General features: G+C 40.3%; 1 long non-coding RNA gene across 2 annotated transcripts in view; it reads right to left on the reverse strand.

Moving 5' to 3' along the window:
- LOC127641551 (uncharacterized) overlaps positions 1-16,209 on the reverse strand; it is a 55,593-nt gene that overhangs the window by 27,995 nt on the left and 11,389 nt on the right. The gene's annotated exons all lie outside the window — the stretch shown is intronic.

Here is a 16,209-nt window from a genome sequence, read left to right on the forward strand (position 1 = left end):
CAATACCCCACTTTTGTCTGAAGGTGGCGCTACTGAGCCCCTGCACCAGGCATCAAAAAAGAAAATTCAAGTTTGAAGAGCTGCCACGACAACAGTATTTAAGATATCAATAATCCTTTCACATGTCTACATCTGCCGTGTGTTTACATTATACACATAAAGTTTGAAGTAAATCGTGTAACAATAAGTGGGTGATTTTAAAGCATTTTGAAAGTGACACACTTCCTTCTGCCAGTTGGTGGCGCTATAACTTTGACTCACAATAGTCACATCCATGCGATCGGCCTCTTCCAGCGAACACACTGCTGAAGTTTCATCGAGATCAATTAATGTATGCAGAAGTTATAACACATCTGCCTGTTTCACTTTTCGCGCCATCATTTCGTTTCCTCGCCACGGCCAAACCGTTCGAGATATCAAAAATCTGCCGGCAATTTTTCATCCTCAATGTCTTGACTTCATGCTGACCGAGTTTGGTGGCGATTGGTGGAATTCTCTAGGAGGAGTATTTCACATTCCATTGCATGTGTTTTCCAAAGAACCCTAAATAGACGATTTCCTGTTGGGCTGAGGTAAAAAGTAAAAGTATGAAGGATATATGAAACGATGAGATCTATATGTGTACCGAGTTTCATATTATTACATGCAAGCGTGTTTGATTTATGGACCAAGTTTTCAGACCCTGTTTCAGGGGGCGCTGTCGAGCCCCCCTGCCACGCCGGGTACCAGCTTCAGCCCGGCCCTAATGGCCGCGGGTTCTGACCAGTGTGCAAAGTTTCAAGAGTTTTTGAGCACGTTAAGAGCCCCCAAAGTGCCCCAATAGTCGTTAAAAAAAAAAAAATAAATAATAATAATAATAATAATAATAATAATAATCTTAACGAAAACAATAGGGTCCTACGCACTTTGTGCTTGGGCCCTAATAATATTAATAATAATCCTAACGAAAACAATAGGGTCCTACGCACTTTGTGCTTGGGCCCTAAATATAGCTGCAAGCAGCGATGGCGGGCCCAAGCCGGTGGCACCGCCACCCCCGTGCCTTTAGGGTTGCTGTGCACGATGGGCAATAACATAACCTCGCTTTGACTGTCGAGAAGATGTGTGCTGTAGAGCTTGCATCAGTGTGGGCTCTGCAAAAGTCGCATCGAGGGCACATATCAACCACAAAGTATGCAAGAATATGTAACGAGGCACACGTGCCAGGTCTTGTGTGTCACACTTGTATAAGGTTCAATATAATTCGATATGGGCCAACTGATCAGAAGATAAGGAGCGGCTACTGGAGAGGAAACAACACAGCAGGTAGGTGAAAACCAAGAGCTTTTTTTACTGGTTGGAATCTTGTATTCAGTTGAAGAAATTCTTAATTGCAATTTGTCTGGAGCATGTAAATCTCAATACTGTAATTTGACAACATACAATGTATGATAATGCTTACAATCAAATCTCTTTTTGAAATTCCAGGAAGTTGGACTCATCAACTCAAACAAATCAACTCAATTGACAACAGTTGTCATATACTTTGTATGAAAATGAAATAATAAAATGAAACTTGGAAAACTCAGACTCAGTTTGGTTATGACCCAATAACATTTTTAGAAACAATAAACAATGTTCTCAAAACAACATATTGCAACTTAATAACTCAAATCACTCTTTCAATTTAAAATGTAACAGTCTTTTCAGCCAAATGAATCAAATGTTCAAAATCCACTGAATTGATTCAGTTAGTGTCAGTTCAGAGTCAAATGACTCGGATCAAAAGAGTTTTTGACTCTTTAGAATCGTTCAGTTCAGAATCGATGTCTCTCCGTCCAAAGCTCGAGGAAAAATATGCAAAAACAAAGTCTCGGTCCAATTTGTCCGAAAACGAAAAGGTTTCTCATACCAGTTTCGATGAGTTCAAGATCAAAGTTCAATCAAATGGTCTCCGTGGGTGGCTCGCCTTTACATACGCTCATATGCGTTGCACGTATCCAGGATGTTGATCACAATTTCTCGGAAGAAACACACATACAACAAAAAAAAACAGCCTTGCAAAAACAAAAGGCAGAACAATAATTAATCTTCCATTCAAACACTTTCATCAACAAATATCATGTATACACTTCAAACAACGTATTAACTCAATATCTTGACACTTACACACAACATTGTCACTTTTCATCGACTCGTTTGCATCTTCACATGTGATTAGCTTTAGCCCAACGTGCAAATTAACACTAGCTCACACACTATGCACAAGCGGCCTATATGAACTCTAATGTCACACTACTGATTTGCCGCTGCGTCTGCAACAGTTTCTTGTAAAATGTCAAGTCAATAAACAAAAAAACAACTCACCAAGGCAAGAATTTCACATCTTATTTTGCAAGAACATAATTTGCGGTGCTTTTTGGCTCCGTGTATCTACATCGCTTTTTATTCTCGACTCGGCGTCAGCTCTTCAAAGTTATCACTTTCACTCAAATGTAATCTTTTGATTGCATTCAAGTTTCTTTTCCTCAATATCTACTTTTTAATGAGGAGTATCTGCTTCGATCTGACTCGCTCGCTCTCTCCCAATGTTTTTTTGACAGCAGCAGTGTGGCCCAGCGCAGTCTCAGTGCGCTGCTACCATTGGCTCCTTGGAGTGTCAGTCAATGCAGCACGATCCATAATTGGATGAAACACTTTCTCTTCTAAAGCACTCGTTGTTCTCTCTTATTCGCTTTTTCTTAATTTTCCCATCTTTTTACACATCTCTCAACTCTTCTACTGGTAGCCTGGATCATCTGGGTTACAAATATCTCAGCTCTGTTGGTCCTTTCAATGTAAGTAAATGAGAAGTGGTGAGAAACAGATCAATAATTAAGTCATTTTTTACTATAAATCTCTACTTTCACTTTCACAAGCTCTTCTCTCTTAAGAGTTCTTTTTCAGTTGTTTTTTTTTTTTTTTGGTGATTTACTTAAGCATATCACCCCTCCTGAGCAGGGTGGACAATTTATAGTAAAAAATATAAAAATACTATATATACTACATACAATACTATTTATCTTTTTCACACCCACACCTATAATATCCCTTCTGAAAGTATGGATAAAACCACTGGAGTGTTATGGGTTACTGTTATGTTGCATTTATGTGATTTTTGGAGCTTCAAAGTTCCAACAGAGAAATTCCCTCCCCCTCCCCTCCCCACACACACACACACACACACACACACACAAATGGCAGGGCCATTCTGTCTGTCAGAGAGAGAGACACAGAGAGAAAAAACACAGAACGGTCAATCTGTCAGAGAGAGAAAAATTCCAAGAAATCCACATTCAAACCACAATATCTGACTTTCTGTTGGTACTGCTAATGACTGTAAATTAGAAAGTTGTTCGGCTTGACGAGAACAATATACACGCCGAGTTTTGTAACTGTAGATAGAACTAACACTTCACTTTAAGTTATAACACACTTCATGTGTCCATTTTTAGTCCTAAATCAATTTCCTCGCCACGGCCAAACAGTTCGAGATATCAAAAATCCGTCCGGAATGTAGCATCCTCAATGTCTTGACTTCATGCCGACCGAGTTTGGTGGGGATTGGATTCATTCTCTAGGAGGAATATATATAATTCCAGAGCACGTGTTTCCAAACAACCCAAAATAGCCGACTTCCTTTTGGGCTGGCGTAAAACTTAGAGCACGAAAGTTGTTCGGCCCGATGAGATCTACAAGTGTACCGAGTTTCATATTATTACATGCAAGCATGTTTGATATACGGACAAGTGTTCGAATCCCATTCCAGGGGCGCTGTCGAGCCCCCTGCCACGCTCCGGTACCATCTTCGGCCCGGCCCTGATGGCCGCGGGTTCCGACCCGTGTGCAAAGTTTCAAGAGTTTTCGAGCACGTTAAGGGCCCCAAAACCTTGAAAGACAAAAATAAAAGCATTCTCATTCAACAGCCAAATCACCCCCTCCCCCAGACACAGAGAGACGTAGGGTCAGTGAGAGAGGCAGAGAAAATTCTCCAAAACATCCACATTCAAACCAAAATATCTGACTTTCTGTTGGTCTGAGCTAATGACTGTAAATTAGAAAGTTGTCCGGCTCGATGAGAACAATATAATTACTGAGTTTTGTGACTGTGGGTCAAAGTGTAAAGCAACCCCCACTTTTGTCAAAGGTGGCGCTACTGAGCCCCTGCACCACGCCCGTTTCTGAAACTTTGCACATGTCTACTGGCTAATAAATGTGATGTGTCTGTCAAGTTTCATGCAATTTCAAGTATGCTAAGAGTCTCAAAAGCATCAAAAAAGAATATTCGAGTTTGAAGCGTTGCCACGGCAACAGTATCGAAGATATCAATAATCCTTTCACATGTCTACATCTGCCGTGTGTTTACATTATACAGCTAAAGTTTTAAGTAAATCGGGTAAAAATAAAAGGGTGATTTCAAAGCATTGTGAAAGTGACACACTTCCTTCTGCCAGTTGGTGGCGCTATAACTTTGACTCACAATAGTCACATCCATGCGATCGGCCTCTTACAGCGAACACGCTGCTGAAGTTTCATCAACATCAATTAATGTATGCAGAAGTTATAACACACTTCCTGTTTCTCTTTTCGCGCCATCATTTCGTTTCCTCGCCACGGCCAAACCGTTCGACATATCAAAAATCCGCCGGCAATTTTTCATCCTCAATGTCTTGACTTCATGCTGACCAAGTTTCGTGGCGATAGGTGGAATTCTCTAGGAGGAGTATTTCAAATTCCATTGCATGCGTTTTCCAAAAAACCCTAAATAGACGATTTCCTGTTGGGCTGAGGTAAAAAGTAAAAGTATGAAGGATATATGAAACGATGAGATCTATATGTGTACCGAGTTTCATATTATTACATGCAAGCGTGTTTGATTTATGGACCAAGTTTTCGGACCCTGTTCCAGGGGCGCTGTCGAACCCCTGCCACGCCCGGGTACCAGCTTCAGCCCGGCCCTAATGGCCGCGGGTTCTGACCCGCGTGCAAAGTTTCAAGAGTTTTCGAGCACGTTAAGAGCCCCAAAAGTGCCCCAATAGTCGTAAAAAAAAATATAGCTGCAAGCAGCGATGGCGGGCCCAAGCCGGTGGCACCGCAACCCCCGTGCCTTTAGGGTCGCTGCTGGCACCGCTACCCCCGTGCCTTTAGGGTCGCTGTGCACGATGGGCAATAACGTAACCTCGCTTTGACCGTCGAGAAGACGTGTGCTGTAGAGCTCGCATCAGCGTGGGCTCTGCAAAGTGCGCATGGAGGGCACATATCAACCACAAAGTATGCGTGAGCACCCTTCCGATACCTAAAATGAAAAATGAGACACCCGGTCTCATGGAGTTAATGGACACACGAAATAAGTACACAAGACTGAAAATTCATATGAAGTGTGCCATTTGGGACAGGGCCTATGACCGTGAACCACAATAGTCACATCTATGAGGTAATTCAAATGTAGAATAATTTTTTGATGTCATAGGTCAATATCTTTTGCAGCACTTAAATGTGTTAATCCAGAAGGCCAGCATTTATCCGGAGGTCTCTGAACAGGTTTATTAATGTAATTATAATTTAAGCACTGCTGAAGTTTCATTGAGATCAGTTAATGTATGCAGAAGTTATAACACACTTCCTTGCTTTTATGCTGCCTTTATGTGCTTTTTGGAACTTCAAAGTTCATTTGCAATGTGTTCCACATTCAAACCAAAATATCTGACTTTCTGTTGGTCTGTTTGTTCACTTGAGACATAAGAACGTGATTTCAATGCTTTTGAAAGTGACACACTTCCTTCTGCCAGTTGGTGGCGCTATAACTTTGACTCACAATAGTCACATCCATGTGACACACTGCTGAAGTTTCATCGAGATCAGTTAATGTATGCAGAAGTTATAACACACTTCCTTGCTTTAATGCTACCTTTATGTGCTTTTTGGAGCTTCAAAGTTCATTTGCTATGTGTTCCACATTCAAACCAAAATATCTGACTGTCTGTTGGTCGGAGCTAATGACTGTAAATTAGAAAGTTGTTCGACTCGACGAGAACAATATACACGCCGAAGTTTTGTAACTATAGATAGAACTAACTAAGTTATAACACACTTTGTGTCCTTTTTTAGTCATAAATTCTTTTCCTCGCCACGGCCAAACCGTTCGAGATATCAAACATCCGTCCGCAATGTAGCATCCTCAATGTCTTGACTTCATGCTGACCGAGTTTGGTGGCGATTGGATTAATTCTCTATGAGGAATATATATAAATCCAGAGCATGTGTTTCCAAACAACCCATAATAGCCGACTTCCTGTTGGGCTGGCGTAAAACTTAGAGCACGAAAGTTGTTCGGCCCGATGAGATCTACAAGTGTACCGAGTTTCATATTATTACATGCAAGCATGTTTGATATATAGACAAGTGTTCGAATCCCATTCCAGGTGTCGCTGTCGAGCCCCCTGCCACACCCGGTACCAGCTTCAGCCCGGCCCTGATGGCCGCGGGTTCTGACCCTTGTGCAAAGTTTCAAGAGTTTTCGAGCACGTTAAGGGCCCCAAAAGTCCCAGAAACCTTGAAAAACAATCAAACAATCAAAAAGCAAATCTCACCCAACAGAGAACCCACCCCCCCACACACACACACAAAATTTGGCAGGGCCATTCTGTCTGTCAGAGAGACACAGAGAGAAAAAACACTGAACGGGAGGGGTCACTCAGAGAGAGAAAAATTGAAAGAAATCCACATTCAAACCACAATATCTGACTTTCTGTTGGTCGGAGCTAATGACTGTAAATTAGAAAGTTGTTCGGCTTGACGAGAACAATATACACGCCGAGTTTTGTAACTGTAGATAGAACTAACTAAGTTTCAAGAGTTTTCGAGCACGTTAAGGGCCCCAAAACCTTGAAAAACAAAAATAAAAGCATTTTCACACTTCAGCAAAATCAGCACCCTCCCCACAGACACAGAGAGACGTAGGGTCAGTGAGAGAGGGAGAGAAAATTCTCCAAAACATCCACATTCAAACCAAAATAGCTGACTTTCTGTTGGTCTGAGCTAATGACTGTAAATTAGAAAGTTGTCCGGCTCGATGAGAACAATATAATTACTGAGTTTTGTGACTGTGGGTCAAAGTGTAAAGTAACCCCCCCACTTTTGTCAAAAGGTGGCGCTACTGAGCCCCTGCACCACGCCCGTTTCTGAAACTTTGCACATGTCTACTGGCTAATAAATGTGATGTGTCTGTTGAGTTTCATGCAATTTCAAGTATGCTAAGAGTCTCAAAAGCATCAAAAAAGAATATTCAAGTTTGAAGCATTGCCACGACAACAGTTTTTAAGATATCAATAATCCTTTCACACGTCTACATCTGCCGTGTGTTTACATTATACACATAAAGTTTTAAGTAAATCGGGTAAAAATAAGAGGGTGATTTCAAAGCATTTTGAAAGTGACACACTTCCTTCTGCCAGTTGGTGGCGCTATAACTTTGACTCACAATAGTCACATCCATGTGATCGGCCTCTTACAGCAAACACACTGCTGAAGTTTCATCGAGATCAATTAATGTATGCAGAAGTTATAACACACTTCCTGTTTCTCTTTTCGTGCCATCATTTCGTTTCCTCGCCATGGCCAAACCGTTCGAGATATCAAAAATCCGCTGACCAATTTTTCATCCTCAATGTCTTGACTTCATACTGACCGAGTTTCGTGGCGATTGGTGGAATTCTCTAGCAGGAGTATTTCACATTCCATTGTATGCGTTTTCCAAAAAACCCTAAATAGACGATTTCCAGTTGGCCTGAGGTAAAAAGTAAAAGTATGAAGGATATATGAAATGATGAGATCTATATGTGTACCAAGTTTCATAGTATTACATGCAAGCGTGTTTGATTTATGGACCAAGTTTTCGGACCCTGTTCCAGGGGGCGCTGTCGAGCCCCCCTGCCACACCCGGGTACCAGCTTCAGCCCGGCCCTAATGGCCGCGGGTTCTGACCCGTGTGCAAAGTTTCAAGAGTTTTTGAGCACGTTAAGAGCCCCAAAAGTGCCCCAATAGTCGTAAAAAAAAAAAAAATCATAATAATAATAATAATAATAATAATTCTAACGAAAACAATAGGGCCTTGCCTTTTCAAGGCTTGGGCCCTAATAATAATATTAATCCTAACGAAAACAATAGGGCCTTGCCTTTTCAAGGCTTGGGCCCTAATAATCCTAACGAAAACAATAGGGCCTTGCCTTTTCAAGGCTTGGGCCCTAATAATAATCCTAACGAAAACAATAGGGTCCTACGCACTTTGTGCTTGGGCCCTAAAAATAATAAGTATGTGAGATTACAATAGTGATGCTTTGCAAGCACCACTAATAATAATATGTGAGATTACAATAGTGATGCTTTGCAAGCACCACTAATAAGTATGTGAGATTACAATAGTGATGCTTTGCAAGCACCACTAATAATAAAAAGAAGAATAAATATAGCTGCGAGCAGCGATGGCGGGCCCAAGCCGGTGGCACCGCCACCCCCGTGCCTTTAGGGTTGCTGTGCACGATGGGCAATAATGTAACCTCGCTTTGACTGTCGAGAAGATGTGTGCTGTAGAGCTCGCATCAGTGTGTGCTCTGCAAAAGTGTGCATCAAGGGCACATATCGACCACAAAGTATGCGTGAGCACCCTTCCGATACCTAAAATGAAAAATGAGACACCCTTCGGTCTCATGGAGTTAATGGACACATGAAATAAGTACACAAGACTGAAAATTCATATGAAGTGTGCCATTTAGGACAGGGCCTATGACCGTGAACCACAATAGTCACATCTATGAGATAATTCAAATGTAGAATAATTTTTGATGTCATAGGATGTCATAGGTCAATATCTTTTGCAGCACTTAAATGTGTTAATCCAGAAGGCCAGTATTTATCTGGAGGTCTTTGTACAGGTTTATCAATGTAATTATAATTTACGCTTATGTGTTCCTATGATATGCAATGGAAGTACATTTCTATGTTTAACATGGGTGTATTCACAATACATAGCATACAATATAATATCTTAAGATTATTTATCATTATGTTAAGTACATCACACAAATGTGACTGTATTCACCTGTAATGTGTCCAATAAGTACAGTATATTGGCCTGTATGGCCATGATATATTGCCTTAGCTAGACTTTAGCTAACCTGTTACATTAGCTAGTAGCTCATGAGTCATGAATGTTAGCAAGACACAAGTTAACTATATTTGCTTTTGGCTAATTAGCTGTATAGTCGAGGCACTGTACACGACGCGGAGGGAGGGCGGGCATCGACAAAATCTCATCTACCGACCTGATGTTTTTTATTTAATAAATATATTTGTTTGACAGGGAAGCTGTGCGCAAACAGGAATATATATATTAATTTATTTATTAAAAAAATAAAAATAAACACCCCAGAAAAAAGGGCACTAATTTCTCTCGAGGAAGAAAAAGGGCAGGTGCTCAAGCCCCTTTGATGTCTATGTGTGCACGTGCCTGAGGGTGAGTAAATGATGAGAGAAATATATTTTTGGGGTAAACTCATTTTATTTGAAAGACTATCTAGGTACATAATAACACTGCATTGCTGTGACTGTTTATAAATTTCAAAATGTACAAGCTCACACTTTAAATGGTCAGTGCTTTGATTTTTAAATCATCAGTGATTATTTTTACATTTTACATGCCATTCAAAAACGTGGCATTTTACAGCGTAAGAGAGAAATTAAAAAACTTAAAATAATACCATTTGTACTTTTCAATGACTTGGGATGTCTATGTTCACGGCGAAGGCTAAATTGTTACTGTCTCTTTAAGAGGGTTTTATCGCATGATTACGATATTCAAGGCACAGTTCAGTTTAATCTTTTGAGAACTGAGAAGTATCATTATTTTCGTTTTGTGCCGTGCTTGTTGCATCTGTATTCATTGTGAGACGATAAAATACAGACTGCGTGAATGGCTGATTTTGTTCACTTGAATTTTGTGACGTGTTTCAGAAAGATTATCGCGAAGACAGAGACAGCGCAGCCGGTTTATTTTCTTTATTTTACAAAAGCACAAGGTTTTGTTGTTATTTTAAGTGTACACATATAAAAGTACGACTTTCATAGTTTGTGATGATGTATTAAATGTATCAGTATGGGCACAAATAACGCAGTATTTTGTTTAAGTTGTTTCCGCTGTTTCGAGAGAAAAATATAGCAGGACGTCATCTGGAATAATGCCAGAATTTAATATAATTATACCACATTTCTTTCTCAACTGTTTGTTCACTTGAGACATAACAGACTCCTCAATATATCATGTATTTTTACACTTTGTTGTATGAAATTGTCCGTTCAGGCGCAAGCAGCAGGCGTTCGAGCGAGCGTTAGACACGACGCGGCTCGATCGCTGTGTCACTCAATCTGCTCGCAAACATGTATTTGAGTTGTTTTCACATTTGTTGAGTTGAATAGTGTAAAATCGGCTTGAATGTTCAAACAGGCAAACATTGTATACAACCGACAAACCTTCGTGAAGATGCGAGCAAAAATAATCTGTCAGACATAGAGCTGTCACGATAACTACTTTTTGTTGTGCGATATATTGCACATAAATTAATTGCGATAAACGATAGTATTGTAATTTTCAGACCATTTTATGCCACTGATTACATAATGAAAATATAATAGCATAATAATGCAAGTACACTGTTTCAAAGAACAAAGAACATTGTATTCTTATTCTATTCAATATTTAGACATTGTGAAATGTGAAAAAATATATCCCAAATAAATAAAACAAGTAAATAAATACACTTTCGTTAACAAAAAGTGCAAGGTATCAAGAACTAGATCAAAACAAAGTAGGCTAATATGTCAATTTAAACTTTTAAAGTGTCTCACACAAAGGCACAGATGCATCAACAGGACATTTCTGCTGCCAGATTAGTTTTTTAATTGTTAGGCAGATTCCGAGAAAGGAACACCAACATGTTTACCTTGTGGGGCTTAAGGCAGGATCTTACTGGGGTAACAATGTTACCAGCTGTGCTAAACAGTCTTTCTTATAGCGAGTTACGCTATCCGTGAGTGTGCGCCATTTCGGCTGTCACGTTTATATTTGCACTGTCGGGAAAAGGCATCTGCAACAGATAACTGTCTGGAAGAAGGCCCCTCTCCAACTCCAGCTGCAGTTGTTGTTCCCAGGTTGAAAAACTGGGTGGGATGGTTATGTTTTAGGTGCGATTTTAAGTTTGTTGTGTTGCCTCTTTACGCTGCTACTGTTTTAAAACACAGTCGACATACCGGCTCGTTCACGTTAATTAGCTCTCCTCTCTCGTTCGGCTTAAAGCCAAAATGTTCCCACACCGGAGCTGAAGATTGCGGCTTTGAAATCAATTCCATGTTGGACTCGTTCTTCCTAACTGGCTCGCTGAAGATGTCACGAAACAGAGCACTTTAAAATGCAGTTGGTTCACGCCTTCTCTTCACCTGACGGTGTCCGCTCTCTCTCTCTCTCTCTCTGTGTGTGTGTGTGTGTGGACACGCTGCCTGAGCCCCGCCTCCGACACAGAGTGCAGACAAGATGACAGAGGCAGCGCGATCAACTAAAATGTTGGTGACATTCATTTTAATGTAAAAATGAATCTGATTATTATTTTTAATAATAAAACAAATTATCAGTTGCAATATATCGCGGCACCAAAAATGATCGCGCTCATTTACATATATCGTGCGATAAGTCGATATATTGACTATCGCGACAGCTCTAGTCAGACAACCCTAAAACAACATCATACTCAGATCTTGATACGTTAGGATCGATAAGCCCATCCCTACTTTCTTTAGACATATGTTTCATGTGTTGGTTTTAATAAAGACTCGGAGTACTCATAAAACTCACAGAACGAAATATGCGTCACACTTTACTGCGTTCTCAAGAACATGTACACAAGTCTTCTTCATACGTTAAAACAACGAGAATACAGAAAATAGGCTTAGAACTCCACCTAGTGGTTATATTATAGAATTAAAGGAGAAATTACATGAGACAGCTTTATAACTTAAATGGCTTTAACTGAAATAGACTAAAGTTTAATATAACTATTCTGATAAGTGTATATTTCCAACATCATGTTTGTGTTATCCGTTTCTGTAAGTTTTTGTGACGTGTTTCAGAAAGATAATCGCTTAGACAGAGCGATAGTTTATTTTCATCTTAACCGGACATTGATCACTGCAATAATTCATAATTCAATATATTGATACCCGATTTCTTTATCAACTGTTTGTTCAATTGAGACATAAGGGGTGATTTCAAAGCATTTTGAAAGTGACACACTTCCTTCTGCCAGTTGGTGGCGCTATAACTTTGACTCAAGTAGTCACATCCATGTGACACACTGCTGAAGTTTCATCGAGATCAGTTAATGTATGCAAAAGTTATAACACACTTCCTTGCTTTTATGCTTCCTTTGTGTGCTTTTTGGAGCTTCAAAGTTCATTTGCAATGTGTTCCACATTCAAACCAAAATATCTGACTTTCTGTTGCTCTGTTTGTTCACTTGAGACATAAGAGGGTGATTTCAAAGCATTTTGAAAGTGACACACTTCCTTCTGCCAGTTGGTGGCGCTATAACTTTGACTCACAATAGTCACATCCATGCGATCGGCCTCTTCCCGTGAACACACTGCTGAAGTTTCATCGAGATCAGTTAATGTATGCAGAAGTTATAACAAAACTTCCTTGCTTTTATGCACCCTTTATGTGCTTTTTGGAGCTTCAAAGTTAATTTGTAATGTGTTCCACATTCAAACCAAAATATCTGACTTTCTGTTGCTCTGTTTGTTCACTTGAGACATAAGAGGGTGATTTCAAAGCATTTTGAAAGTGACACACTTCCTTCTGCCAGTTGGTGGCGCTATAACTTTGACTCACAATAGTCACATCCATGTGACACACTGCTGAAGTTTCATCGAGATCAGTTAATGTATGCAGAAGTTATAACACACTTCCTTGCTATTTGCTCCCTTCATATGCTACCTTTATGGGGTTTTTGGAGCTTCAAAGTTTCCTTTGCAATGTGTTCCACATTCAAACCAAAATATCTGACTTTCTGTTGGTCTGAGCTAATGACTGTAAATTAGAAAGTTGTCCGGCTCGATGAGAACAATATAATTCCTGAGTTTTGTGACTCTAGGTCGAAGTATAAAACCAATACCCCACTTTTGTCAACAGGTGGGCTACTGAGCCCCTGCACCACGCATCAAAAAGAATATTCAACTTTGAAGCGCTGCCACGACCACAGTATTTAAGATATCAATAATCCTTTCACACGTCTACATCTGCCGTGTGTTTACATTATACACATAAAGTTTTAAGTAAATCGGGTAAAAATAAGAGTGTGATTTCAAAGCATTTTGAAAGTGACACACTTCCTTCTGCCAGTTGGTGGCGCTATAACTTGGACTCACAATAGTCACATCCATGCGATCGGCCTCTTCCAGCGATCACACTGCTGCGGTTTCATCGAGATCAATTAATGTATGCAGAAGTTATAACACATTTCCTGTTTCACTTTTCGCGCCATAATTTCGTTTCCTCGCCACGGCCAAACCGTTCGAGATATCAAAAATCCGCCGGCAATTTTTCATCCTCAATGTCTTGACTTCATGCTGACCGAGTTTACGTGGCGATTGGTGGAATTCTCTAGGAGGAGTATTTCACATTCCATTGCATGTGTTTTCCAAAGAACCCTAAATAGACGATTTCCTGTTGGGCTGAGGTAAAAAGTAAAAGTATGAAGGATATATGACAACGATGAGATCTATATGTGTACCGAGTTTCATATTATTACATGCAAGCGTGTTTGATTTATGGACCAAGTTTTCGGACCCTGTTTCAGGGGCGCTGTCGAGCCCCCTGCCACGCTCGGTACCAGCTTCAGCCCGGCCCTAATGGCCGTGGGTTCTGACCAGTGTGCAAAGTTTCAAGAGTTTTTGAGCACGTTAAGAGCCCCAAAAGTGCCCCAATAGTCGTAAAAAAAAAAAAATAATAATAATAATTAAAGCTGCGAGCAGCGATGACGGGCCCAAGCCGGTGGCACCGCCACCCCTGTGCCTTTAGGGTTGCTGTGCACGATGGGCAATAACGTAACCTCGCTTTGACTGTCGAGAAGAAGATGTGTGCTGTAGAGCTCCAACGAACATTCGCAACGACAGCTCTCGACCTAGTTAGAAGCATTTCTTGTTTGCATGACATGTGGACTTAATAAATCCTTATCTTGAGCCAAAGAAACAAGCTGACATTCAGTACAACCTGTGTCTTTTGTTTAGAACACATACAAATGTTATTTATGTACCGTTTTTGTACAGTACATAAATAAATAAAGCACCGTTTTTGAAGACTGCGCATGTGCTGAGCGTGCTCTACTATGTAAGAACGAGCCGATTATTGAATCTGGAAATGGGTGGGGCCTGTAACACCTTTAGGAACCAAGCGTGCAACACTCATAAATACCGGTTGTAAATCACATTCCCTCACTCGTCTTTGAGATGGCTTCACGTGTTTGGATCGTCGGCAGTTCCATCATCCGCACACTGCATACTCGCTTCTGTGAGCAGCGCCTGGGCGGAAACCTCGGTCTTCAGTGTGAGATCACCTGGGACGGCAGAGGAGGCAGACTCTGGGAGCAGCTGTTTCCAGCTCTGCGCTCTCTCAGGGCCAAAGCTACAGCTCCAGATATTCTCATTATTCACCTGGGAGGGAACAGTTTGTGTCGGGTGGGCGCAACCGCCTCGATTTTCTTCGGAAATAAAGAGTGACCTGACCGAAGTCTTACAAATGTTTCCCAGAACCAGGCTGGTGTTTTCTGGCATTTTACCCCGTCTAAATTGGAGAGGACAGACTGGCAGGACTGGCTATGGCATTGAACGAAGCCGGCGGTGGATCAACGGCGCCATGTCTGGCTTCTTGGCAGAGAGGCAGATGCGCTGCATTCACCACAGAAACATCGGCTTGTTCCATCTGTGCAGAGACGGAGTCCACCTGAGACCAGAGGGAAACCAGCTTCTGCCGAGCAACCTCCGAGAAGCTCTGCAGGTGGAACTCAGAAGATGAAGCAACAAATGTCCTTTTAAGGGCAGCAACAATGGCTCTTTTAAGAGCCACATTCACTCATTCAAATAAAAAGCATTTTCCAAGTGTGTGAAATTCGTTGTTCCTCACCTTACTTGATGTCAGGTTTCAGATGACTTGTTTTTAAATAAAAATGTCGATTCCTCTTATCCATTCCTTTGTAAGCATTTCAATATAACTTTCAAACCATTTAAGAATCGATGCGCTGTTTTCTGTGCTGACCACAATCCAAAGCGTGCCATAAAGCAGCGGTTCTCAAACTTTTTTGTTTTGGTTTATTTATATAAAGACACAGAGAATATTACTTGCCTTACCAGATTAGAATTATAAAAAAAATAACTAGGGAATCACTAAAACGAGAGAATTATTCTTATTTGATGATACTCTCAAAACATTCCACAACAAATCCTTGAAATTGAATGATATTCAGAACAGAACACGAATAAAAAAACGCTCTCTTTACAATCAAAATGTTTTTACATTTGCGATGTATTTGGATGCTAAACTATTCTTTATTATAGGCTTTGTACTTTACTCACGCTCCAATACCGACGTAGAAAATCATCCGCTTTACATGCTAAAAATATGCTTGGAAACATCACAGTGGAGCGGTGCTTACTGTGAATGATACGAATTGTACTACTGACTATTTAAACTAGGGCTGGGTGATATGGCAAAATATATTATCACGATATTTTTTTCCATATTGATCGATATCGATATTTGTTACGATATATAATTTAATAATGCTGCCCGTTTGAAAAGTATACTGATAATGATGCCTGAAGAAACCAGAAGGTTCAATAGTTGAACTATATAGTTTATTAACATAAATAAATAACAATGCAAACATTTAACTGTGCAAACATGGATTGGTTGAGAATATATTTTGTTATAAAAGAATATTGATAAACTTTAAATCTAAATGTTAACATTTTACTTTTAGCAAACATGCTTTATCTGCCTTGACAAAACAATGCAAGTTAGCTTGCCTTGTAACTGATTATAAAATATCAAACTAAAAGCTGTGACTACAGTACTATCACATCAAATTTCTT

The sequence above is a fragment of the Xyrauchen texanus genome, unplaced genomic scaffold (assembly GCF_025860055.1).
Source record: "Xyrauchen texanus isolate HMW12.3.18 unplaced genomic scaffold, RBS_HiC_50CHRs HiC_scaffold_105, whole genome shotgun sequence".
NCBI classification, from domain to species: domain Eukaryota; kingdom Metazoa; phylum Chordata; class Actinopteri; order Cypriniformes; family Catostomidae; genus Xyrauchen; species Xyrauchen texanus.